Here is a 24,185-nt window from a genome sequence, read left to right on the forward strand (position 1 = left end):
CTTTATCAGAGCTGTTTTTAATGTTGTGGCTCAAAATGGTTTCCTCCCAGATGATGACTGAGAAACTAATCTTCCAAAAAATGGTGCCAAGTACCACAAGAGTAACAGAACTGTGCTGTCATCTGGGATTTAGTTTTTTATGTTTTTGTTGTTGTTGTTTGTTTTTTTGTTTTTGTTTTTTTAAAAATGGAGTATGCTGGATGTCTCTACAATTTTGTTCAAAGGACTATAGAACCTGGAAAAAGGTGTTGCTGCTATTGATATATAACATATTGCCATTATTGGTCTATATATATATATATATATATATATATATATATATGCTAAAAAATAAAAAAATAAAAAACAAAACATTTTTTAAAGATACTTTCCTTTTCCCATTGTATGATATTTCTTCTTTGTCAAAAATCAAGTTATTATAGGTGTGTGTATTTATATCAGGATCATTGATTAAAATACTTTGGTCTAAATGTAAGTTTTTGTACCAATACCAAGCTGCTTTCATTATTGAAGTTCTATAGTGGACCATGAAGCCAAGGATCAATCACCTATGTTAGTTCCTTTATTTCACAGGATTTCATATACTGTGTTTTATGTTTCCCACAAAAAATTGAGTGTTATTCTTTCAAGGTCTGTAAAGAATAAATAGTGCTGGAAATTTGGTGGAGATTGCATTGAATCCATAGATTAAATTTGGGAAGATATCTATATTTAATGTTTTGATCCTATATCTGCAAGAGCGTGGCACACCGTTCAAAATTATGATATCTTCTTTAATTTTCTTCTTTAAAGAATTGAATTTCTTGTAATACAGGACTTTAACTTGTTCAGCTAGTGTTACCACTTGATACTTTCTATTGTTTGTGGTAATCGGGAAAGGATATTTTTCTCTAATTTTTCTTCAGCCCATTTATCTCACATATATATATATATATATATATATATATATGCACATATATATGTGTATGCATATATATGTACATGTATATGTGCATATATATGAATGTTTATATATTCACAATACTGATTCTTAAATAAAACTTGTAGGCTCTCCTAAGCATAATAATTTTTAAAAGACTTTAAACACTTAAAATATGAATATTTTTGAAAGTAATGGCTAAAAGTGTTTTTTAGTGTTGAAAAATTTTTACTTCTTGGTATTTTAACATGGCATTTTTTAAAATATATTTTGTTGATATTCATCCCAATTGAATAGATTTGATTAATATTTTGATCATATAAAATATGATCTTGAGCTTCAATTGCCTAAGTATTTTACAAAACTTTTGTTCAAGTATTGCCCACTAAGGCCCACTGTCTCTTATGTTTTGGTTAAACAAGTAAATTATTAATTCATGAAAGTCATATTTTCTGTTTCAATTTTTCTGAACAGAATGGAAATAAAAATATTTCATTAGGTTTTATTCTCAATTGAAAAAGAATTGAAAAATAAAAGAGGACATTCAAATGTATTCCAGGTAATGATGCCAAGGTCACCATATCATAACATGGAAAACCAAGTCCTCAGTGAAGAGCTCCCCACAGCAGCAAGTCACTGGTGACAGGACCAGGCAGAGAATGCCAGAGTGAACACACACCAGCTGGAAGGACCACTCTGAGTCTCACTACACTGCAATCTTGGTTTTCCCTCTGCCCTGCACCATCTGATTGAATTGATTGTGGGTTCTGCTTGAGCCTCAACTCCCACAGGCACTCACTGCTTTGATCTTCCTTGGTCTCCCACCTCAATTAGAGTGGACTCATGCTGTGCAGAAAGACAACCATGAGTTGGCCACACATCTAACTTGTTCCCCTCCACCATGCCTCCCCTATATGAATCCTTGAAAACCAGGGGAGAGTGTTGTACTTTCATTCAGGTTTAAAGGAAAAAAAAAATGTTAGATAGGCCACAAACATGAGAGATACATTAACAATAGTGTTTATTACAGGTGGGGGGGAGAGGAAGAATGAGGGAGAGATGAGAAAAAACAAAAAGGTAAGAGGAAGAACAGAGAGCAGAGAGTCAGAGAAAGATAAGAAACCAAGAGAGTTAAGAGTGAGAGACAGAGAACATAAGTGGGGGTTTCTGTCTTTTAAAGGGGTACTTTACATCTGCCTGCAGACTTAGTACACATGGGAACATGGGCTGAGCAGAGTTCTGCCTGAGTGAATTTTGCCAGGTGACCTTGGAAGACTAGTATTATGCCTGAATATTTCATTCCCACCTTTAATTTTATTGAAATGGTGGAGTTTTACATGTGACAAGTTATGGAATAAGTACATCATGTTCTCAAGAATACTTGACATGAGGTCATTGGCCACTTTGGAGGGACCTGAGAAAGCTGGGGTGTTGCCATGTCCTAAGGCAGCTGGTTGCTCCATCATAGTCCAGTCTGTATGAAACTGGCAGGCAGCTGTTAGAACAGGAGAGATTTCAGCAGCGTAGAAGATGAGGGTTAGTTAAGAAAAAAATGTTTCCTAAGTTCTGGGATTGGAGGGTAGGAATGTCGTATTAGAGGGGTGTGTCTGAGTGGTTCCAAGATGACAAAAGAGAGTCTGGAACAAGGGGTAGGTTGAATACTGTTTACTTGGAGTAAATTTGACCTGTTTGGATTTGTACAATTCAGCTCCCTGGAATATACATGAATACTTTGGGTTTGTGAAAAACATAAATTTTAGATCCAATAGCAGCCGATTTATGTTAGAAGTGACTTGGCAGAAATCATTAGTATTTTGAAACTGACAGATATCTTTAGGACAATGAAAAGCACCTTAATTTTGAGCTGCAGTCATCGAATAGTGCTATATGTTGCTTAGTACTCTGTCGAAGTTGGATCAGTAACTTATAAGAACTTTATTGATTAGTGTTACAACTATGAACAGTATCAGAATGAAAGAGAGGAATCTGAATCATGGTTCGTTCTTTGGAAGGTAATGTTAAACTTAAAATCCTTGTTCCTGAAATATGTTCTGTTTTAAGCTGGCAAATCTACTGGTTGTCAAAAGCATCAGAGTTCTTGAGAAGGATAAAATTTTACCTAAGCCAATGATGAGAGAGTGAGAGACACTAACTGGCTGGCTCCATGGACACCCAACACCAAGGTCCTCTGTGGCAGTTAAGGGCAGCAGCTTTAAGGACATCTGCCTCCTGCTGATAGCACAGGACTTGTGGTTAAGAGAACAATGTTAGTAAGGCTCGAAATCAGTTAGTTAAGCAGCATAGGGAAATTTGTTTTCACTTATCTCTTGTACAGAATGTGAAGAGACCATTGAAGCAGTTGAGGTGAAAGGCAGTGTTGCTGTGGAGACTCTTCATTGCCCAACAGTGTTCTTGGAGGAAATTGGGTGGGGCCAGCAGGTGGCCTTTCTCTGTGATGGAAAGCTTTTTAATAAAACATTTTGAATGCTACAACTTCTGGAACTCTGAAACGTGAAGGACTGTCTGTCTATTTTGTATATTTCTGCAGACAAAAGTTGCCTTCAATGAGTTAATTTAAGCACATATGTGAATACAGATTATTGTCAGATCTGTCTGGGAAGCTGGATGACAGATGAGAAAGCCTGTGTAGGAATGTAACACTCAGGGTCCTCCAACCTGATTGTCACCATTTCTAACTCAGTAGGTTAGTGTTACACATCTAAAGAACAAAGAATTAGAGAAAATCCCCTTTGATAAAGGAAACTTTACCTGTAGAAACGGCTTGGAGGATGGACTGGGTGGTATAAACCTTTTGATAATTTGATATAGAAATTTATGACTTTAAATGCTTATCATCATTTAAAATACATCCCAGTTAAATTTAAATTGCATAGAGACTTAGCTCAAATTTTTAAACAGTAGCTTCACGTAGAAAAAAATCTAAATGTACAACAACTAATGTACCAAAATATGTGTGTAAAACACCAAGAAGCCTTAAAACCTTCACAAAAATGTGCAAGAACCTTAGGGTTGTCTCCATTTAGGGAACTTCAGCATATGGAATATAACTATGTGAACAGCAATCAACTGGAGTAGTATAATGATGCTTTTACTTACATGTGTACTAGACTGAAGCCGTAGTACTTCTGTGGGGCAGCAGAAGTAAAAATAGTTAAATCCAGAGAGAGAGATTTGTGCCTTCTGCCTAACTCCAGGAGGATACATTGTGAGGTCAAAAGTGGGTGTGGTTGATTTAGAATTTGAAGATTTAATATATTGTGACAGACAGATGATAAGTAATTCCTGGCAAATGTGACAGAAATGTCTCTGTCTATATCATGGGCCCAAGAAACAAGGAACAACTATGATGCAGTTTTGCAATTGGTATTTTAATATCCTATTGTGGGTGCCATTGTACAACTTTTTTGTCCCCATAAAATGAAGTTGGTTCTTCAACTGGTCCTATGACAAAATGTTTAGGCATTTCTAAGCAACAGGAACTGTCAATCAACATGAGGTACATAATCTCACTAAATATCTTCGGTGAAGGGCCTGCTCCAAATTTTTTATTAGGAGAGTTTCTCTTCCCTAAGAAATAAAACCCTATTGAGTATTGACTATTTAGTACTGCACACCACTTTTTAATTGAATTATTTTGTGTTTTGGTTACTGTTTCTTCAGTTCTGTTTTTATTTTAGTTATCAGCACTTGGCTAGATGTGGATTTGGTAAAGAGTTTTTCCCTTTCTGTGAGGGGATTTTTTGTCTTGTTGACAATGTCTTTGACTTACAGTATCATATCAGTTTCCAGATGCCTGAGTACTGAAATTTTGATCTGAGTGTCTGTGCTATTGTTATGTTTAGAAAGTCGACTGCTGTACAAATTCTTTCAGTTCTACCTCCGAATTACACTCATAAGAGGCTCAGTGTGTCTGGATTTTCATTGACTACTTTGATACTTCGGGATTTTATATTGGTCAAAAGCAGTGGCTAAAATGGCTAAAAAATACTTAAGAAATTGCTAAGCATCCATAGCCATCATGGAAATGTAAATCATAACCACTCAGAGATGTCATCTTACAACTGCTAGGATGGCTACAGTGGAAACACCATAGACAGTTTATGCTGGAGAGGATGTTAAGAAAGGGGAATGCTTCTCTGTTGCTGTTTGGAGTGAAAAGTTGCACAACCATTTTGGCAGTCAGTATGGAAGTTTCTCTGAAAAGTGGATATCAGTTTATATCACCATTAAGTTATTCCTCTCTTTGGCATGTACCCAAATAATGTATATTCATACAACTTGCACATCTATAGAACTATGTTCATAACAACACTATTTGTAACAGCAAAAATCTGGAAACAACCAAGATGTCCCTCAACTAAAGAATGGATAAAAAAAAATTGGAGTACTACTCACTGGAAAAAACAAAGAAACAAATGGATGGAACTAGAAGAAACCATCTGGAATGAGGTAACCCATATACAGAAAGACAAACATGTTATGTACTCAGTAATGTATGAATATTAGACATGGAGCAAATTATAACTAGTCTACAATACAGAACTCCAGAGAAGGTAGGAACAAGTAGCAATCTAAGAGATACATATATATATATATATATATATATATATATATGTGTGTGTGTGTGTGTGTGTGTGTGTGTGTGTGTGTGTGTGTGTGTGTGTGTTTCCTCAGGGAGGGGAAAGGCACAAGATCTCCAAAATATTTGGGTAAATGGGGAAGGAGGTGGTAGGTAAGTGAAAGAGGAGCGGAGAAGACCAGGGGATAGGAGAACATGAGGGATCAGACAGATAGATTACCTGGAAGAATAGATGAGAGCTAAGAAAATGATACTTTTGTAAAGGCATAAATTGTAGGTTAAAAGAGAAATATGGCACTAGGCAAATGTCCTGTAATCCACAAAGGTAATCACAACTCTCAATCTCAGCAATAGTGGAGAGGCTAACTTAAATGCCCTTCCCCTATAATGTGATACCATCATAGAGCCTTCACCCAGTAGCTGATGGAAGCAGAAGAATACACACAAAGGTAAAGAATGACCAGAACTCCAATAAATTAGTGACAGAAAGGGAGGAATGAAGATCAAATGGTCAATGCCAGGATGGAGAGACCCCGAGAAACAGAAGACCTGACCAACTGTGAGCTCACGCACCACAATCTGACAAAGGGGGGCCATCATAGTACCATAAGTTTATTTATGTCCATTTCATTGGAAATTATTTTTCATTGGAAAACTATTTTACAAACTTTTAATATGAAGTATTAAGTGTCTTTAATGTTGAGCTGTATTTCATGTTTGCAGAACTAGGAGAGATCCTCTTTTCATATACAATCTTTTAGCCTGTATCTTTTTATAAATATATTATGTCCACTTATACTAAGAGATATAAATGACATGTGGTTGTAAATTCTTTTTATTTCTTTTTTATCAATTCATTTTCATATTCCAATTACATTCCTCATCCTCTCCTGCTGTTACCCACTATTACCTCCTACCTGTCATTTGTTCCTAGGAACTAGTAAGGGCTCCCCTAGGTAATACCCTAAGTCTGGCTTATTATCTATTTGTCGCAGGACAAATGATCCACTCTAGCCACCGTTATCCCTTGTCGAGTTTTGAACAAGGTATCTTTCCATACAGAATGAGCTCTAAAATTCAGTTTGTGTATTATACTTAGTATATTTACCCACTGCCAGCAACCATATATTGTCTGACAATCAACATTGTTATGTGAATAAAGGGAGTGGAGTTTAGTCCTATGTGGTTACCCTCCTTTTCGAACCAGAGATTCCTCTCACTAGCTTGGGTCAGCTGATTCCGTGGGTTTTCCCATGAAGGTTTTCATTCCATTCTTCATAATATTTCACCTTTATCACTTTGTACTTACTCCAGGATTTTAGCAAAATAGTTATTGTTGGATTTCTGCATCTGCTTCAATCTGTTTCTGCAAGAGGGTTGTAGCATGTCCAGGTTTTTTTATGTAGGCTAATTTTTTGCTTTATTTATTCTATCTACTTATGAGTGTGTACATGCTATATTTTTGTTTCTTGGATACCTCACTCATGATGGTTTTTTAGTTATGTGCATTTGCCTACAAATTTTCAACGTCCATTTTTCTTACTGCTGAGTAATACTCCATTGGATAAATGTACCACATTTTTAAAAATCCATTCAGCAGTTGATGGGCATTAAGTTTGTTTCCAATATCTTGTAGCATAAATAATTCGGCTATGAACATAGTTGAGTAAGTGACCTTGTGGTTTAATTGAGCATCCTTTGGGTAAATGGTTTCACATGTGTGTGTGTGTAGTTTCAGGAAGCTGTACAAGTAAATTTTGAGATAGAAGAAGCAAAAAAAAATCATTACAACTTACAGATAGACTATTGTGATAAGGAGAAGGTAAAGAAATTTGTAATGTGAGGTCAAGATTGTGTGGGATTCTGTTACTTTGTGGGTATTGTGTCATACCTTAATATCATTATTTTTCCCTGGCAATCACAGTGGGATTCTTTCTTTCCATAACATGGGAACAACAATTAGAGAACATTTGAGAAGCACATAATTCATATTATAATGTACTATCCTATACATGTTTCCTATAAAGCTTTTGATATTCACAAGTTGAGAGGTGACTCTACTCAGGCCATGGACAAGGCCATAAACAATAACTTTGTATCTGGCATGAGTATTGTCAACTACAAATAACATCACTGAATCTAGTTTGAGAAAAAGTTATGTAAAGGCTTTCATAGGTTGATAAACTCCTTTTTTTCTCCATTTTAAAATTTAAATTACAAACAATATTTTTTCACATGTCAATTCCAGTTCCCTCTACTTCTTCTCCTCCCCTGCCTTCCAATAACACCCTACCTATCCCATACCATTTCTTCTCCAAAGGGAGAGTGACAACTTCCATGTGGGTCTTTGCCATCTGTGATATCCTTTGGGGTAGGCCCTAGGCCCTCACACATGTGTCTAGTCTTAGGAGTATTCATTCATGTGAAATGGGATCCCAAATTCCATTTCTATGCTAGGGATAAGTACTAAACTACTACAAGAGTCCCCATAGATTTCTGAGGCCTCCTTACTGATGCCCACAACCCTTGCATGTGGAACACGTCCATGCTGGATTTCCAGTCATCTGTCTGGGGCCCAAGAGCTTCCCCTTGTTGAGGTCCCATGTTTCTATAGGTTTCATCAGCCTGGTCTTGACTGCGTTGCTCATCACTCCTCCTTCTCTGCATCTGGATTGAAGTTCTATTCCATGTTTAGCTGTGAGTAACTGCTTCTACTTCCATCTGCTGCTGGATATGCACTCAATCATATATTGATTTTACACATAGAGCAAAGGGTCACCAGCATACAATCCACACCACTAAAGAAGGTAAGCAACAAGGTGGACTCTAAGGGAAATCGTCTTTCTTAAGAAGTAAACTTGGAGTAAAAATCAAGGCCTTGAAATAGCCATCAAGAGTTGAGTTTTCCATCGTTGCATCCATTCTGTAAGATTTTAAGCTCTTTTTCTTCCTGGATTATTATTCTCAGGATTATTAGTCTCTAAATATATACATGTGTCTATCTTAATATATCTGAAGGATTATAAAAGTCTGTATTCACTGTGTCAGCACCACTTGAATCCATTGTGAGTCCCTCACATTTTAACTTAGTGTTTGAAGACAGTTTAGACTCCTGACACACAGTTCATGCTAGGACTCTGTTGCTACACACAATGCAGTATTAGTTTCTTCCTCATGGACCAGTGTTGAAAATTTTCTTTCAGAGCCTTCTAGAGTCCTTTCATCTAATAGAATCAATAAATGCTTTCTCAAAATTGTGGAGGAGCCTTTGATTGTAGGGGAAGGAATCTGACCCTTGGAAATGAGGTTCTTCTACCATATCCATCCCCAACACAATGCCACTGAGTCAAGTTTGGAGAATCAGTCATGAACAAAATTGTATAAGTTTGTGTTTTGCAACATGGGAGTCTTGTGATTGGCATGTAATTGAGAAGTACAGGGAATGCTCTGTACAGAACCAACTGACTGAACCAGAAATACTGAAAGAGATTGCCTTTTAATTTGAAATTCTATCCTGAAGAAAAATTGTTTTACTAAATACAGCTAGTATTTTTTGTTTATTTAATTGTTTGTTCTTTGCTTGGGTGGTTTTCATCTTATTACTTGGAGTTAGTAGAGTCTACATTCTACAGACATGGTCAAGTTTCTTTCTTCTATGGAAATTCAAGAATAAATAAAGATTGAGTCCCTGATGGACTGTGTAATTTCCCAAGGTATATAGGTATCTATAATTCTTTGATGACTAACATTAGATATGACAATCTCACACTATTAATGGTGGACATGTTTACCATGAAACAAAATGTATTACTCAAGGATTATACATATAGTGACTGGTTAATTTGGGACCTTTCCTGGAGTTTTTTACTTCATGCATGGTGGAAAACAGACAAACCAGAATTTGAAAGAGAGACTAAAATTTTATGGAGCCCGCCTGAGTTTTCCTACCTATTCATTGGCTCTTTAAATCAACTCATTCAACATGTCCAGGAGATATGTTATATAGACAAATGACGTACATTCATACTACATGGACATCTGTACAGCTATGTTCATAACAGCAGTATTTGGAATAAGATAACATGGAAACAACCATAATGTTGCTCCACTAAAGAATAGATAAAGAAAATGTGATACAATTAATCAATGGAGGAATAGTCACTGGAAAAAAGCAGTGAAACAAATGCATGGAACTAAAAGAAACTATCCTGAATGAGATAAACCATACTCAGAAAAACAAATATGTTATGTACTCACTAATGTATGTGTATTGGACTTAAATCAAATGAGAACTAGCCTACAATCCACAACTCCAGAGAAGCTAGGAAAAAGTAGGATGCTAAGAGAGACATACATTGTCCCCAGAGAAGGGGAAAAGGACAAGATCTCCTGAATAATTTAGGAGCAATAGGGAAGGAGGTGGTAGGTAGGAGAATGAGGAGGGGAGAATAGGAAGTGATCGAAGAACATGTGGGATAAGGAAGATTAATTAATGGGAAGAATAGATGTCATCATGCAAACAGATACCTTAATAAAGGAATAAATTATAGGCTTAAAAAGAAATATGGCACTAAGCAAATATATCGGGATCCACAAGGATAATGCCATATAACAATCTAAGTAATAGTGGAGAGGCTACTTAAATGGAGTTCCCATATAATGTGATGGATGACTACATTATATGCCATCCTGGAGCCTTCTCCCAGTAGCTGATGGAAGCAGAAGAATACATGCAAAGCTAAACAATGTGCTGAACTCCTGGAACCCAGTTTCAGAAAGCAGAGGATGATGTGCAAATGGGTCAATACCATGCAGGAGATATCCACAGAAACAGCTGAAATGACCAAACTGGAGGTCCCGGACCCTATTCTGATAACTGTGGAACCATCATAGTCCCATAATATTTCTTTTGTCCATTTGGATGAATAATTATTTCCACTCTTTTAATATGAGTTACTGTATTTAATGTTGGTCTGTGTTTCGTGTTTGCCAAAAAGGTGATATATTCTTTTCAGTGATATACAGTCTATTAGACTGTGTATTTTTATAAATATATTATGTCCATTGATAGTAAGAGATATAGATATAGATATAGATATTAATGTATTTATTTTAATATTTTATATTTGTATTTATTTTTATATTCTAATACCTTCCCTCCTCTCCTCATGCAACCTCCTCTTTCCCCCATCATATCATTTGTTGCTTGGAGCTGGTAAGGCCTACCTTAGGAAATATCCAAAGTCTGACCTATTATCAAGTTGAGGCAAGAACAAGGAAACTCTCTTGCTACCATAACTCTATACCAAGGCTAACTAAGTTATCTTTTCATATAGAATGGATTCCATCGGGTCAGTTTGTGCATTAACTTTAGAACTTCGACCCACTGAGAGAGACCATATATTGCCTGACAATCACCATTGTTACCTGAATTAAGGGAGTAGATTTCAGTCCTATGTTGTTTCCCTCCTTTTCAGACCAGTTCCAGTGATCTCTCACTAGCTCATGTCATTTGATTCTATGGGTCCCACCATCATTCTCTTGACTATGTTGTTCATAATATTTCTCCTTTTTCACTGTGAATTGAATCCCTGAACTTAGCAAAATGGTTAGTGATGGATTTCTGCATCTGCTTCCATCTGTTTCTGCAAGCGGTATGTATCTTGTCCATGGTTTTGGATTGTAGGCTAGGTGTCTTTTGTTTTATGTCTGATATCCTATTATTAGTGGGTACATATTAATTTTTTGTTTCTTGGATACCTCAGTCATGATGAATTCATCTGCTTCTGTGCATTTGCCTTCAAGTTTTGGGATGTCATTTTGGGTGATTAGTATTCCATTGGGTAAATGTGACATATTTTCTTTACCCATTCACCAGTTGAAGGGCAACAAAGTTGTTTCAAATATCTGTCTAATTTCAGTAATATTGCTATAAACATAGTTGAGCAAGCGACCTTGTTGTGTAATTGAGCATACTTTTGGTTTATGCCTTCACATACATTTGTGTTTTCCAGAAGCTGTATAAAAAAACTGAGATAGAAGATACAAAAAAAATGCTTAAAACTTAGATAGACATAAGTGCAAAGGAGAAAGCAAAGAAAGTTGTAATGTGAGTTCGTGTTTGTGTGGTATTGTGTTACTTTCTGGGTATTGTATCATACCCTAATATCATTATTTTTGCCTGACAATCACACAATGGGAAAAATTGGGATTCTTTCTATTCATAACATGGGAAGAACAATTAGGGAACAGCTAAGAAGCACAGTTTTCTTAGAATAATTTACTATCCAATACATGTGTTCTGTACAGCCTGATGACTAAACCTCATTCCAACCTTCACAGATTACTAAATGTTGGGGTAATAGACTAGGAATGTTAGGGAATAAGGAATTAAATCCTGGAACCTGCTTCCTGCTGATGTGAGGAGGTGTTGAACATCTTTGAGGTTGAAAATCTTTATGGGTAATCTATGTTTGGTGCTGCAACATCCTGCAATATTTCCGTGCTCAGCACCAGTCCAGGCTATGTAACACTATTTGGAACTTCTTAAAACTAGCCCATATTCAGCAGTGTAGACAGGATAGGTTAAGTTTAGAAACCAATGTTTCTTCCATCCTGGAATTGGAGGAGCATTTGGTAAGAGGAGGTCAGTTGTTCCAGAGTTTTCATGAGATGAGAATGAGAATAGGGAGACTGGCTATAAACTGGCTATATAAACACTGAATCCTGTTTATATGTATTGAATCTTAGTTTCCGTTTGAATTGGTCCCATTAGGCTCCCTTGAACTTACAAGAATCCTTTGGGTTTGTGAAAAACATAAACTTTAGACATATTAGCAGCCTAAATATGGTATAAATCACTTGGAAGTAAGCATCCATGAAATTTCAAAGTGGAAGATATCTTCAGGACAATTGAATGCACCTCAAGTTTGGCACTGTGCATTGGGATAGCATGTCCTTCTTTACTCTGTAGGAATCAGACATATAACTTCCAGCAAATTTATCGACTCATGGGGAGACTTTGACCACTAGCAGGAGTAAAGATAGAAATTGGGGACATGTTTCATCCTCTATAGAAGGCCAACATTATGATCCCCATTTCAAGCATCAGCTCTTCATGAAAGCTGGTATAGATCCCTAGCTGTCCTCCTCTAAAGCATCACATTGTTTGAGATACAAGAAAAAAAAAAACATTCACCCAAGGCAATGATGAGAAGAGGAGAAAGACTCCCTTAACACAATTCACAAGCACAACTGCCCACAACCAAGGCTGAAACCTGTCCAGCCCAGACCTGTACAGCTCCAGGATCCATTCCTGGTTGCAGGAACAGAGATAGAGACAGAGACAGAGACAGAGAGACAGAGACAGTGAAAGACATGGAGGTATAGATAAAGAAGAGAGACAGAGACATGGTGAGTCAATGACCAAGCCTCGGTACGGGCATAGAACTGTCCAGACCCGGTACAGGTTGTCATATTCAACTAGGCTGCAGAGTCAAATACAGAGAGACTGAGTGACAGTGAGAGAACATGAGATATAGACAGAGACACAGACACATAGACAGAGACAGACACAGTCAGATCAATCCTGATTCAGGGTGATATCACTCATTACATGGACTGCTCTGGAGGCTCCCTCCACACTCATGAAGGATGTATTATCTGCCTAATGAACTCTGTCCCACTGCTGACATCAGCTTATTCAACAAGTTGCTGAAGTCCAGTGATATGACAGTCTATTCTAATAAATAGTATGTAAACCCTGCTTGAGTAAGTTAGTCATGGATTACTCACCTTTAGTGGGTAATGTGAGTCTTTTCATTTTCAAATTCCATTGTCCTTATATTCTTCCACAAAAACCCTTGAACAGTTTTTCCACAGATATAATAACCAGAAGGATCCCATAAACATAAGATGTATTTCTCATGGAAAAGGCTGATGGTGTCTCCGTAAGGAAGAACTCAGCACTTAGAGTCAACCTAAACTGGCGGCCAAGTGCAGAACAAAAAATGCCCCAAAAGTCCAGCTGAATTGAGGTCACAGGAAACAGTGGGAAGAAACTGCCTAAGGCTTAAAAGGGAAACACACTAGAGAATCTGTTTATGCCGTGCTGGTCCTCATCCTTTTGAATCATACATATGTGAAGTGGTGTCTCACTGGTTGGTCTGTCTGAAAAAAAGATATCCTGGGTCTCCAACTCACCACAGCATGGCTGGGAAGAGTGTTCACAGAGAGAGAGAGTCCGTGTTTTTATAGCGCCAATCTTGATCTTTTGTTTACATGGAAGGGGAATGCTTGTTTGAAGATGGAACACTTACCAATGGAACATTAAGCATAGAGAGTAAATTAACCATAGAATTTCAGACATGGTTGGAGAGGAAGAGTGGGAGAGACATGAGAAGAGACAAAGAATGTAAGAGTAAGAGGAGAGCAGAGAGCAGAGAGAAAACAGAAGGTGAGTGAGAGATACAGAGACAGAGACAGAGAGAGAGAGAGAGAGAGAGAGAGAGAGAGAGAGAGAGAGAGAGAGACTATTGGGTGTTGTCTGACTTTACTGCAGACTTACTACACAAGGAACGCTGACTGGAGTGACAAGAGTACCGCCTACATGCATTATGCCAGGTGATCAGGTGCAGACCAGTCTGATGCCCAAAATTCATTCCAACCTTCACAGATTTTTAAGTGGTGTGGTAATAGACTTGGCAGTTTAGGGAATAAGGACTTCAAATCCTGGAAACTGCTTCCTGCTGATGTGAGGTGGTGTTGACCATCTTTGAGGTTGAACATCTTTTTGGGTAATCCATGTTTGGTGCTGCCACATGCTGCAATGTTTCCTCACTCTGCCCCAGTCCAGGCTTTGTGAGACTGTCTGGTACTTCTTAGAACTAGCCAGTCGGCAGCAGTGTAGAAGGAAGATTTTAAGTTTAGAAACCAATATTTCTTCCATCCTGGAACTGGATGTGCAGTTGGTAAGTGGATGTGGGTCGTTCCCGAGTTTTCCTGCGATGAGGATGAGAATAGGGTGAGAGGCACCTGCAAATGCTGAATCCTATTTATCTGTAGTGCATCTTAGGAAACATTTGAATTTGTCTGATTAGGCTCCCTTGAACTTACAAATGTCCTTTGGGTTTGTGAAATACATAAACTTTAGAAATATTAGCAGCCTAATTATGGTATAAGCCACTTGGAAGTAAGCACCCATTTATTTAGAAAGTGGCAGATACCTTCAGGCCAATAGCATGCACCTCAATTTTGCCACTGTGCATTTGGATAGCATGTCTTTCATTACTCTGTAGGAATCAGACATGTAACTTACAGGAAATTTATTGACTCATGGGGAGACATTGACCACTAGCAGCAGCAGAAAGAAAGAAATTGGGGACATGTTTCATCCTCTATGGAAGGCCAACATTATTATTTCCATTTCTGAGATCAGCTCCGAGAGATAGCTGGCATAGCTCCCTCACAGTCCTTGTCTAAAACATCAGAGTTTTCTAGATAGAAGCTAAAGCATTCACCAAAGTCAATGATGAGAAGAGGTCAGAGACTCTCTAATCAGAGTTGACAAGCACAGCTGCCAAGTAGGCAGCCTGAGACCTGTCCAGACCAGACGAGATACAGCTCTAGGATTCAGTGCTGGTTGCAGGGACAGAGATAGAGACAGAGACAGAGACACAGAGACAGTGACAGAGAATGTCAATGAGGTACAGTTAGAGAAGAGAGACAGAGACATAGTGAGTCACTGATCAAGCCTCTGTTCAGGCATAGACCTGTCCAGATCAGGTACAGGTGCTTGTTTTCAACTACGATGCAGAGTCAAAAGCAGAGAGACTGAGAGACTGTGAGAGACAATGAGATATAGACAGAGACACAGACACAGAGACAGAGACAATCACAGTCAGACCAAGCCTGGTATAGGCTGAGATCACTGCACACCATGTACAGCTCTGCAGGCTCCCATTCCACACATGAAGGATGCCTTCTCTGCCTAATGAACTCTGTCCCGATGCTGACATCTGCTCATTCAACAAGTTGCTGAAATCCAGTGATCTCTCAGTCTAGTCTAATAAATGGAATGCAAACCATGGTTGATGAAGTTAATCCTGGAAATCTCACCTTTAGTTGGGTAACGTGAATCTTTTTATTTTTAAATTCCATTGTTGTCCTTCTTAGGAAAGATTACATTAATCCCAGAAGTGTAGGCAAACTTATTAATTGTTTTCCTTTACAAGAGTTGCTGTGGTCATGGCATCTCTTCACAGAAATAGAAAACCTAAGACATGGCCCTAACACCATTTTCAACAAAATTACATTTATTCACTGTAACTTACAAACATCTAAATAATACCCTCCCACTCCTTGGCTCAAACCTCATCCGTGGCTTTATTATCCAGTGCCTCTTGCCTTCTAGAACTTAGCACCAGCTGTAGCAGCCCTGAATGAGCATGAGCTCAGTGTGTTTTCTTTTTCATTTTTTGGTATGGGGGTGCCGGGTAGAGGCGGAGCGAAACTCTGCCTGCTTTGAGGGGAAATCACACAGGTGGCTCAGTGCCTCTTCTACCTCTTCCAGTTGCCTAGTGACTCAAACTTCTTCTTCTGTGCCTGCAAGGGGTGAGTGAGCCCCAGGGCAGAGAGTGGCCCTTCAAACATCCCATGACAAAGCCCTAATTTGGACCTCTTTCCCACTGGAGTCAAGCCTCCAATGAGAGCTTGCTTATTTGACTTGTCAGTTGAAGATGGATCAGGACTGAGGTACTTTATCTTTTGAGATAAGTGTATGGGGATACTAGCAGAGTCAGAGAGACCTGTATAGGGGCACAAGTAGCCAGACAGTTTCCATGGCACCAGCCTCTATTGGGACCACAGGAGGAAGGACAAGCTGGGGAGCTCCTCTTTGTCCTCGATGGTTCCTCCCAGTGACTCTTGGAATTCCTCCATAGCAGAAACTCCTCTGAGGCTCATTGCACATCTGGACCCTGGGCTTTGGGGATGGGCTCTTCTGCCATAGGGAATAGCAGTGGACCCAACATCTCCCAGTGAGTGTAAACACTGACTAATTTGGAAGTCAGTAGGCCTAGGCCCCCATATTTCTTCATTGGTAGCTCCAGGACACTGATGATCTAAATAAGGCACGGTAAGGAACCTTTCGGTGTACTGTCTTCCCTTTGGGGACCATGGTCATCTCTCTTTGTGCCTTGGCAGACAGTTGGTAAAGAAGCATTGGAAAGTATCTGAGGGGCACCGGCATTCAGAGGTGCCTTCTTACAGCATTTCTTCTTCAAAGCCAGGCAGTCCTCCTCTAGATGCTGCAGGAAGAAAGGGGAATATAAGACTCATCCTAGTCTGGAATGCAATGCTCAGTGGGCAAACTTTTGGGTGGAGGTAGTTAAGGGAATATTCAACTGTCTCTGAGTGTCAGAGCCCAAGGGTGTGCTTGCTGACATGCCTGGTTCCTTGCAGGTATGCACTTCACCTCCTCCCCATGTCCATACCTGCATCCCCTTCTTGGTGAATCCCCAGGCAGGTGAAGCCCCTGTAGGTCACATGTTTCTTAAGAGAAGGGTCCTGTCCACCTGGTGACCCTCAGCACAACACTCTATTTGGGGTCCTCCATGCCCCACCCAGTTTGCCTAATATCTCCATGTGTCCTGTCTCCCTGGTGTCTGCTTGCCTCTTGCCTACCAATTGCTTCTTTCTTGTTGTCCCTGGTGTTCACCCTTCCCTATCTACCTGCTCAACACTGAGTTCTTCCTCATACTCCAGGTCCTTCATTAGAGACAGTATGTCCATCTCTGGTTTGGAAGATAGGATTTCTACCACAAATTTGGGGTTTATTATGGCCTTCATCTATAAACAGAAGGATAAGGAGTGAGTACCGGGGACAGGGATTTCTATGTTGCTGCAAAATCATGATGACAACCAACCAACACACACACACACACACACACACACACACACACACACACACGAGAGAGAGAAAGAGAGAGAGAGACAGAGAGAGACAGAGACAGAGACAGAGACAGAGAGTACCCTGAAGGTAGGGAAGCAGGCTCAGTTACAAGTACTGGGATGCCAAACTCAGAATCTGGCCGGCACACAGGCTCCAGGTGCAGCTCACTTGTTCAAAGAATTGTTTCTCGGAGCACAGCTCATCAATGTATCACAGGACTCCTGCATCTGAGTAGAAGTCTTCTCCTTCCTGCTCTGGCCCACTCTTCTCCTCTTCCTCCTTTTCTGTGGGCACTCCTGTGAATGACTTTGGAAGCCTCTCTAGCCAGTCCATAATATCCATGTACTCCTGCATGTCTTCAGGTGGAATTTCCATGGGTGCCTCAATCTTTCGTAATTGCCTGTGTCTGAGTACTGGGAGGCAGGCAGGGTCAGTCTTGAGAGCAGTCTTCATGGAGTTGCATGATAGGAGATAGGAGAACATGATGATACATAGATAGGGTTCAGTTCCACCCTAACCATGCCATGTAGACCATAGTTCAGAGGAACCACAATGGCCTAGGATAAGCCAATCCAAAAGATATATCAGAGGGGACATTGCAAATGGTTGATATGTTTAGGACAGTCATGTGGGAGAGCATTTGGAGCCACCAATATTTCAGGTACACTCCAATCTTAGTGGCCAGGTCCTGATCATATGGTGGCCAGCTCAGTGATTACCCATGTCAAGACTAAGAGCTGCAAGTGTCCGCAGGTTACATAGATAATGCCCTAACCTGAAGGAAGAAGCCTATGTTTAGGGCAAAAATCCATTTTGACTGATTCAAGCTCTGCATAGAGACCTAAAGTTATATGATCACTACCTGGTTCCTTAAACACCTCAGGAGCTGGGGGCCTTGGAGGATCTTGCCTTGTGGGTGTAAGAACTTGGTACTGGATACCTCTCATCATCTCCAGCCTTGAATTCTCCATCTCCAGCCTTGAATTCTCCATCTCTTCTGCACTCTCAAATTCTGTAAACCTAAGGATGAGGGAGGCCAGGGACCAGCCAAGAGATTACTGAAGATGATCACAGGTGCAGGGTCTTGGGATGATCTGGTACAGTCCCATGAAGTTGCTGATCTTGGAACATAACCACAGCTCTGGGGGCACATTATATTCCCTTGGTATTTGTGGAAATCAAATCAGTTTGAGGTGGCCCAAGAAGGACTTTCATGTGACTCTTCCTTAAGGCCTATCTTTTCCTTGCCTAGAGCCACACAGAAACTCTTACTGGTAATATGGCCACAGATATGATTGATGGAGTACATCAGGGATCTTGAACCAGATCCAGAGATGCTGAAGCTGAGCCTGGGAGACCTGGAATGACCTGGGAAACAAGGGCCCAGGAGATGGCAGGAGAAAGTAGAAGGGAAACTGAGAGGTATGGCTGCTTCCCTCTGAGAGCTTTTAGTTGGCTTGTGTGCATGAAAGCATCACATGGAAAAAAGACAGAAAGACCAGAGACATATGCTCAAATGTGTAAGATGCTTTCTTCCTCTCTGCATGCTTCTTTTCACAGCCAATCCAGGTACATAAGGATACAACTGAACCCTGCCTCTTGGGATGCAGTGGTCTCTACTGTCAAAAAGCATTGGCTCAGTACCAGCTTAAGACTTGTTGAGCATGCTTGCATTGTAAAATCCACAGTGCTGGAGGAGACCCAACAGGGCTGGAATGGGTCATTTTCCCTCTCTGACCTTCAAAAGAAAGGCAGTGATAGATTCATGGCCAATGAAGGCAGAGCTGCTGGGACCATGCGGGCAGATAGGTCAACACTCCAGGAAGTGAGAACAGTATCCTGGACCTCATGGATTACCACCAGGGGATGAAGGATCCGGTAAACCTACTTGAAGTGTGTGGGTGACAAACTCACCAGAACAAGCTCCAATTGAGTAGTACCCCTTATATATTCCCTCCTCCAAAATCCTGACTCAACAGGCCCCTCCAGAATCCTGACTCAACAGGCCCACCCATGATTGACCGCTCTCCACATACCCTGGTTCAAAACTCCCTTGACTCACTTTTCAGCCATCTCAAAGAAGATCATCCAGTCATAGTTGCTTGTAGAATGCAATTCCTGCAGACCCCTCCAAAAGCCCTCCTCCACATTCATGGTAAGATTCCTCTCAGTCAGGGACTGAAGCACTGGACTGTAGTTCAATAGAACCACTCAACCCAATAATCCGGACCCAGTAGACCCAGCCCAAGATGCATCTATAACCTTGAGTCAGAATAAAGTCAGCTACTAGGAACTCCTAATTATGCAGCAGACATCAACACAAAGGTCTATATCTGTTTCCCAGCCTGCCATGTGAGTCTCCTTTTATCACTGTGTGTGGAAGAATGCATGGGGCTTAGGTTCCCAACATGGAAGTGTGGGTGACAAAATCAAAGTGAAAGTCATTAGAAATGGGGCCTTGGTTGGTAACCAAGCTTAGGTCACGATGTGGGGCTCTCAATTTGGGATAGTGCTCTTCTTGGAAGAGAGAAGATGCATCCACAAGTTTTATTTTAGTCCTGTGAGAGAGCGATGGAGACTTCATCAGAACTGGCACTTCAAGGTCTTGTCTGGGTCTCCAGTGTCCAGAACTGTGAGATAACTGTGCCTGTGGCTTCAGTCTTCTAGTCTACTTGGTGATATGACTGAACTGACTGACACAATTCACAGAATGATCTGGAACCAAGGGTCAATGACTGGGGCAACAGTGCAAATCACTGCTGAGGATAAACATGGAGCAAAGAGACCAAAAGTTTCCCCAAAGAGAGTCTAGAGCCTTTCTGGCTTAAGGGAAATTCCTCAGACAGTGGGGTGTGGGACAAATGTACAGTTCTTTCTGGAGATGGAACTCTTCCCCATCCTGGTTGTGACATGCTGTGGACTCTAAACACTAAGGTCAATGCTAGAAGATAAAATGCTTAGGCAAAGAACTACCAAATGGAGTGAAAGGCCTAAATCCAAAACCTAGCTTTCTGGGACCCCAGGATCCCCTGTGTGACACCTCTTTCTCAGAGTGTGACTCTCTGGAGTGGTTCTGTAACCTTCAATACCTTCCTTGTCCACCTGACATCATGTTGGAGCCCAGTAGGACATTACAGGCACGGGTAACACTCACATGAGGAAGCAGGAGAAAGCTTACATGTCTGGAATCCGGGACAGGTGCTGTTGGACCAGAGTCTTGATATGCTGCCAGTGCCTAATATCCCCATAGACACAGTCTGGTTTGGACAAGCAGTTTTCTGGGGAGTTGGTTTGGACGTTGGCTGGACCATTCTCTCCAACTGCTCCTTTTGGAGGTGGTTCTGAGTTCACTAGTGACCTGATAGGAACCAGCTGGACAACTGGCTGTGTGGTGGGAGGGTGAGAGCCCAGGACCCACAATCCTTCTTGGGGCTGGTCTGCCGAAGCAATTTGAGCATTTATGAAGGAATTTGCAGCAGGTGTTGTTATGAAGACTGAAGCCGGTTACCCCATATCCCCACCTTGTGACACAGGGACAATACAATTGAGGAACAGCTGAGTGAGGATAATGTTGGCATTGGGCATGGGCTGTACAGGCCTGCCTGATGTCGCCACTTGCACAATGCTCAGAGGTACAGCTGTACCCAGGGTCATACTTCCATCTTCTGCCACCAAAGACATCCCAGGCAAGGCAGATAGCACTACAGGATTCCAGGGAGAGATTCCTCCAGTCAGGAGGGGTTTTGGGCGCTCCCAGAATAATTGGGGTCCTGGCTGCGGGACAGGTGGGAGAACAGGCAGGGTAGAAAATGTAGACATGGAGGCAGTGTGTTTGACAGTCACGTTCTGACCCAATGAAGAAGCTGGAAAGATAAAGACAAACAGGAGGGCAGCTCTCTTGTCCTGGTAGTCAGAGGTATTTGGGGGAATGTCATGGGGAAGAGGAAATTGTACTGTTTTGAGATGTCCCCTAGGGAATTCCTTGCTGGGTTCATCTGGCTGAGCATTGTTCCAACAGGGATCTTCCTCTCCATTTGCCAACATTCCCTGATTGCTGCTGTGGAGAGGAGCCCTAGGCTTTCCCACCACTGAGAGTCTCTTTTGGGAATCCCCGGCAAAAAACTCATCTGTGTTCTAGCTCTCTCCCTAGAGATGGATGAGTGTTACTCTGTCTGGACCACTATGCCAGTAATGATGCACGCAGTAGGCAAGACACCATCAATGAGGGCCAGTTTCCAGAAGGGCCGCTGTAAGGTGTCAGGTTTCAAATATATTGACCTCAATCCTTTCTGGGTGTTCTTTCCACACTCTCAAACCCCCTTCCCTTTGTAGCCCAGCACTACAAACCCAAACCACCTCTGTGCTACCCTCCAAGCCAGAACTCCGGTATCCTGGAGGCAACCCCGTAGCATGTCCTACCCATGCTTCTCCTCGCTCTCCTAATGCCTCCAACAGAGAAGAGCAATGGGATAGATTCTGGCAGCTCCACAATGCCCTGACTATCATTGATCCCCACTGTGGTTGGGAGATGTTGTTCACAGCACTTGAATGTAAAATACCTATACAGTTCCCTGGTACCTTGTCCTTGAAAGCCCAGCAGTGGTGAATGGAGGGCCTTCCAGGGGGATTCTGTGTATTATCACAGTCACTTGTATTGTCACAGTTGGCCATGAAATGAAAACCACATGTGGTCCTTTACTTGTGTGCTCCCACCAATATAAAAGAATGTTTTGGGAGCTGTGTATAGTCAATATAAAAGAATGCTTTTGGGGTTGTGTATAGTCATGATCCAGGTGCCAAGTGGGATGAAGTTGTTTGGAATTATTTTTGTTAAGTAGGAACTCATGAGGGGCCCCCTCAAAGAGAGCCATGTCCAAAAAGCTTGCACATGATGGCCAGGACACATGTCCTAGCTCTGCTTAACACAGAACATGATCCAAGACAAGTGCTTCATTCTAAAGCCTCAGGAAAAGGATCCAACCAATTCAGAACCCAACCAAACCAACAGCACTCCAGCTCCCTTCCCTGAGAGAAAGCAGCATTGGGGAAGAGAGGCTTCCTGTCAGTTACATCATGGGCTAAGGGAACTGCACAATACTCGCAAGACAACACCTCTAAACTGGTATTTTAAAAAGTAGTGTAAGGTTTCAGGCATTATTCTGGCCTTCCCCTGTCACGAGCAGAATGCACTCAGGCAGTGCCCAGTCAGCCCAGGTGCAAAGGACCCCTTTAAAAGAAATACCTCTGCCCGCTTACGATCTCTTTCCAGCCCTCTCTTTCCTGCTGTCTTTCTGCACTCTGATTCCTGATCTTTCTCTCCCTCTCTCCTCCTCTCTCTTTCTACTTCTCTCTGTCTTATCCACTGTTCCCTTGGGGCATACGGGTCTTTTCCTGTCTCCCTCTACTCTTATGTCCTCTCTGCATCTCTGTGTCTGAGTCTCTTTACCTCTTTTCTCCCACCCCTTTTTCTAATAAAACTTCTGACTAAGCTCTGTCTGCCTAGTGTATTTGTCCCTCCTCCTCTGTCACACTCACCTGCCATGGAATCGGCCAAGGTTCTCCTCAAGCTTTATCAAAACAAGTAGGGAGAAAAGTTGAGAGCAATCACCCATTTCTTTGTTAGTTGACATTTCCTAACTGCTCTGCTTCTGAAGACATCAACTACCTGGTGATAGAGAAGCCTTCCTTTGTGGGAAGGCATGAGCAAATCTGGGCTGCCAGTGGATAGAGAAACCTCCATCCCCATAGAGAACACCCCACTGGGCTGTTTCCTGCCTGGCCATTTCTCTGCACTGTCCTTCTAAGGTCTAGGGTAGCCCAGATAAATTTCTGAGATCCATAATTTCATAGCACAAGTTCCACCGGCTTGGAGAAATGACCCAGAGCTCAACTGTTGCCCACGAACCTTCCCTGGGACACCACAGTGAACCATTCTACCACATCTGTAAACTGTGCTTATTAGACCTGCCTGCCACACATGAAGAGCCAGTCCAGGGCCTGTCATTGTATCTTCTGATCAAGTATACTTCCTTGGGTTAACTTAGTTCCACCATGGGCATTTTTCATTCTGCCATAAGCCTTTTCAGCTTCCAAGGTGAGTTGTCCTTGCATAACTCCAGTGCTGTTTCCTACCCACTCCCTTGGTCTAGTCAGTCATTGCTAGTAACTGATTTAAACTTCCAGTGGCAGGGACTCAGGTACCACACTGATGCTCCAGGCTTACCTTCAGAAGTTATTCCTACAGGCTTGGACAGTAACCACGCCTGTCTGCTAGGATCCATGGTGATCAATCTCAGAGGAATCACAACAAGATCGCAAATATGTGCCAGAGGCTCAAGAGACCCAGCCACAGCTTTGAAAAGTTTAAAAGTAATTTGCTCCAGAATGTGGCATTGGGCATTCTACAGTGGGGGAGGGGCAGAGAGTAAAACAGGGCTGGAGACATTCCGTGAGGGGTTGCAGCAGGTGCATGAGGACCTTGGGGTCAGTTCAAATGATGCATCCTTGTTGGAGGTGATTGCACATACGTGGTGTTTGCCTCTAGGCACATTTTAATGATTTCTTGCAGTCACAGCACACTGGGGTCACTGGTGCTCTCTTCCTTCATTTCGTCTTTAGTAGACCTTGTTTTATTCCTCCATTCTGAATCTTGCATCACTCCTACTGAGGGTAGGCTCGTGAGTATTTTTATAATGTTTACACTTACTCAACCAATT

The 24,185-nt window shown here is 41.3% G+C and overlaps 1 pseudogene; it reads right to left on the bottom strand.

Moving 5' to 3' along the window:
* Positions 1 to 16,076: 16,076 nt before the first annotated feature.
* On the bottom strand, positions 16,077 to 23,750 carry LOC100764212 (annotated as a pseudogene).
* Positions 23,751 to 24,185: the final 435 nt, after the last annotated feature.

This window comes from Cricetulus griseus, unplaced genomic scaffold, assembly GCF_003668045.3.
Source record: "Cricetulus griseus strain 17A/GY unplaced genomic scaffold, alternate assembly CriGri-PICRH-1.0 unplaced_scaffold_4, whole genome shotgun sequence".
In the NCBI taxonomy this organism is placed as follows: domain Eukaryota; kingdom Metazoa; phylum Chordata; class Mammalia; order Rodentia; family Cricetidae; genus Cricetulus; species Cricetulus griseus.